The sequence below is a fragment of the Salvia splendens genome, chromosome 19 (genome assembly GCF_004379255.2).
Source record: "Salvia splendens isolate huo1 chromosome 19, SspV2, whole genome shotgun sequence".
Lineage (NCBI taxonomy): Eukaryota > Viridiplantae > Streptophyta > Magnoliopsida > Lamiales > Lamiaceae > Salvia > Salvia splendens.
In genome coordinates, this window is record NC_056050.1 from 13,387,887 (window position 1) to 13,392,302 (window position 4,416).

The 4,416-nt window shown below is 34.9% G+C and overlaps 1 long non-coding RNA gene across 2 annotated transcripts; it reads right to left on the bottom strand.

Annotated features, from left to right (window-relative positions):
- Positions 1–1,283: 1,283 nt before the first annotated feature.
- Positions 1,284–4,017, bottom strand: LOC121778594. 2 transcript variants are annotated; one of them, XR_006045700.1, is made up of 4 exons: positions 3,384–4,017; positions 3,178–3,304; positions 1,740–3,040; positions 1,284–1,659 (listed from the first exon to the last, which is right to left on the bottom strand). It is a non-coding gene; the product is annotated as an uncharacterized LOC121778594 (long non-coding RNA). The 2 variants fall into 2 exon arrangements; XR_006045699.1 differs by having other exon boundaries at positions 3,178–4,017.
- Positions 4,018–4,416: the final 399 nt, after the last annotated feature.

Here is a 4,416-nt window from a genome sequence, read left to right on the forward strand (position 1 = left end):
ACTGTGTGTATATTGTGGATTGTGTATGTGTAGTGCACGCAATGTTTGTATTTTTAAGTATTGTGTGGGTTTATGTGAAGTGTGTGTTGTGTGTAGTGTGTGTTTGTGCATTTTTTAAATGCATATATTTTGAATATACTGCGCATTTTTATGTAGTATGTGTATTGTGTGTGCAGTGTATGTGGCAGTGTATATATATTTTTTGCATATATTTTGTGTAGCGTAGTGTACATATTTTTTGTGTATTGTGTGCAACATAAGTAGTGTGTATGTTCTTTGTGTATGTGTGCGGTGTATATTTTGTGTGTATTGTGTGCAAAATGTGTGCAAAATGTGTGCAATGTGTGTATTGTATATATTTTGAGTGTAAAGTGTATGTATTATGTATAACATGTATAGTTTGTGTATAATGTGTGTATTTTTTGTGCAGTGGTTGTGCTTGTATTTTGTGTATACACGTGTGCATTGTATGTATTTTGTGTATATGCGCATCTACATTATGTTCTTTGTGTATTTGATTGTATTGTGTGTAGTATGTGCTATGTGAGCATGTTGTGGCAGTGGTGTGTATTTTATCTATATTTATTTAGATTTTTTTTAAAAAAATCTATAATGTGTGCAATGTGTGCATTTTTTATAGTATGTGATTTTGTGTATAGTGTGTTTAGTATGTGTGTAGTGTGTGTATTTTTTGTATAATGTGTGTATAGCGTGGTGTTTAGTATGTGTGTAGTGTGTGTATTTTTTGTATAATGTGTGTATAGCGTGGTATTTATATTGTGTATAGTGTGAATATATGTGAAGTGCGTGTTGTGTTTGTGTGTTTTATAGCAATGAGTGTGCAAACAGGTTTTAGATAAATCAACTTTAAAACCCAATAGATAAAAAGGCAAAACACAGTCATAGAAAACAAACTTTGAGCTAACCATTTTTTATTTATTTTCACGCTTGATCATTAAAAAACACGAACACACCGAGATTCTCTGTATTGACCTACGAAATTGTGGTAGGTTGTAGATCATTCAAATTTAGAATTCTATGGTTGCAATTCATTTCTCCATCTAATAGGAATACAACCAATAAATATTAATAACATAATAATGATACAAAAAGAGAGTACATAAAATTAAAGGAATGTAAATGTATTTCTTACCGGTAAGAAACAAGAATCATACTAAAAACCCCAATAAGATCGGTTGATAAGAAGCGAGAATCATACTAACAGTCCCAATAAGATAAAAAGAAAATGGCAAAACACATACCATATGGTCATAGAATACAAATTTCAAGCAAACGACTTTTTATTTGTCTCCAAACTTGGTCATTTAAAAAACACAAACACGCCTAATTTAAAAAACACAAACACACCTAATGGCTAATATATAAACAGAATGTACTCACTTATGCGTAACTGGAAGGTTCCATTAGTAGCTGGCCCAAGCAAGAAGGAATGAAGGAATTATGTCATTTTCAAGAGTTTGTGTACCATCGCTAATTGCAATGTGAGATGAAGGAACTAAAAATGATCACCATAATTTTTCTAACTTGATTCAATTTTGTTTTTTTCCAAGAAAGTCCACCCACTAATGAAGCGGAGGGGCAAACTGGAAATGCATTTGAGCTCTGGATGGATTGATTCTTGCCTAGAAAATGAGCAAACTGATGCGAACAAAATGAAAAAAATGAAATGAGACATAAATAAAGATTATAAAGATGAAAATATATAATATATATCTGACCTCCAGTGAGCTTTCTTGTCGTCAAGGAAGGAAGGAAACAAGTCATTGTCAGCAAGAACAGAGCGAAATGTAAGCATCCTAAATGGAAGGTACGAATAAGGGAGCTCTCAAGCCATGGTCCCGTTTTCGTCCAGAATCTGATACAGACCAAAATCCACAAGGGCTTGAGCTGAAAATTATAACAAAACAAGTGTTCAACTTTAACAAAAAGTGTCTCCATTTTCTCCGCTCGTTCTAGTCCTTCATAAATATAAAATCTCCCTTGACACACATAGTTATTGCACAATGATCCCAATTGCTCCAACTGTTCTATACCTTCATCAATACAGAGACATCTATCAAATGACATATCTCCATGCAATGGATCTTCCTCTCTTTTACCACCATGTTTCTTGCCTACTAAAATTCCAATTTCTATAATGAAAATATCCCTATTATCTTTTCCATCTTGCTACGGCACCTACACATCATTCGGTGTAAATCCTTTGAGAGTCATTTAAATATGCAGGAACTTTAACTACTGCTCTAGTAATCTTGATACTCAAAAATCTTGATGCATCATCTACAAACGGTATCCCTTCTCCCAACTCTTGTGTAAGGGTAGAAATTAAGTCTCCTACTTCCACCTCCTTCGTTTTCATCTTCACCTTAGGCCTCGGAAACCAATTGAGCAGCCACGACAGTGACAAACTATAACCGGCTGAGATAGGTAAAACCACAGTTTGCTTCCTCACTGTGGCATTTTTTCGAGCATGAGATAGGCGTTCAATTCTCTGGAGTTGATTCTGCTCTAATTCCATGCCCTTCTTCACCTGGCCATGGTCGATTTTTCCACCACCAGCCTTTGCATCAAGACAAAATTGCAATGAAAATTTGCTATAGTTCCCTAACTCTTCAAAATTACCAATAGCATCCTTTCTTAACATCATCGATTCTTCCTCCACAACACCACTAAGTTGCTCAACTACACCACCTATGGAATCCATTCCATGTCTAGAAGAATCAGTATCAAATATCTTAGAGAAATAATCCCAGACTGCCACTATTACAATGGTGACTGAATTTGGAGTAGAACTCAACACAATCAACCCCACACTTCATCTTCACCTTGGGCTTATGATCACATTCCAACAGCCACTTCGATGCTAAATTACAATAAACTAGTGTAGGCAAACATACAACAAGCTCTTTCAGTTGAGCATTTTCTCGAGCAGGTGGTAGAATGAGGATTCCTTGATTTTGTGCTCCAAATTCCTCCGATTCCTTCCTAGAGTTCTCCACCCTTATGTAGTCCTTTGATTCTAGGGATGAGCTCAAAACGCAAGGCTTCGAATCAGTGTGCAGTTTGTATAGTATGTGTTTGTATAGTCACAGGAAAACAACAACTAATAATAAATAAATGGTATAAAAATCAACAGAAACCATAAACTAAACAAACCTTGTAGGAATCTTGGAAATAGAGATGCAAATTTCCAAGAAAGTCCACCCACTAATGAAGCGGAGGGGCAAACTGGAAATGCATTTGAGCTCTGGATGGATTGATTCTTGCCTAGAAAATGAGCAAACTGATGCGAACAAAATGAAAAAATGAAATGAGACATAAATAAAGATTATAAAGATGAAAATAGATAATATATATCTGACCTCCATTCCATTGTATACTGTCCGAGGAACAAGTTAGAAAAGTACCCATTCACATCAAACACCCCCAAAACTTAAGTCTTGCTAGCCCTCGAGCAAGTAACACAATAAATCACACTCACAAGATATATTAGATAATCCTCTGCTTCAAGTCACGCCAAACCATATGAATCAGTAGGGAAAATAGGCCGGCCCCGAATTCACTCGCGGGTAAAACTTTAGAACAAGAATTATACACGAACTAATTCCCTAAGAACTAGGCATCCCATGCTTCAATCTAAGTCCGTGTTGTGTGTTGGGAGTCTCGTCACTAATTCATAAAGAGAAGTTCTTCTGACTATTCTTTATTTTATGCACATAAGATCTTTCTCCCAAAATCAAGCAAAATTCATTGCTCACAAGTCAATATGATTCACAAATCAAAAGGTCTTATTCATTGGGATGTAACGGGGCTTTTGGTAAAGGTAGGATAATATTTGGTTAAGTAGCTTACCACCATTCTTAAAATACTAGCACATCCATCACAACGCCTTTCACATCTCACTCACTGCGTACAAATTTCTTACAGCTCAACACCCCAAACATGAGATTTTTCGACCATCTGTCAACTTATTCTTTTGAGCATTCTTTTATCATTTCTATTTTTTGCTCAATATATTTTTTTGAGCCTTGGCTTTTTTTTACTCAAGAAAGGCTGCCTTTTTATTTTATTGTTTTTTTCTAGCCTTGGCTTTTTTTAGACATGAAAGGCTGCCTTTTTTTACTTATGAAAGGCTGCCTTTTTAATCTATTTTCGTTTGAAGGGATAGTTTTTCACGTTCTGAATATCTTCACGTTGAGAAGGGGTGAACAATCTTCAATTCTTTGGACAAGCTATTTGGTAATTCTAAACATAGAATTCATGATTTAGGATCTATATTCTTTATACATGAGTTATTTGCATCCCAGCATGCAATTATTTGTTTAACAAGTGAGTTTAATTGATCCCATAATAAGTCAAATAGATCATTTATTTGATTTATTTGTTTATATATGT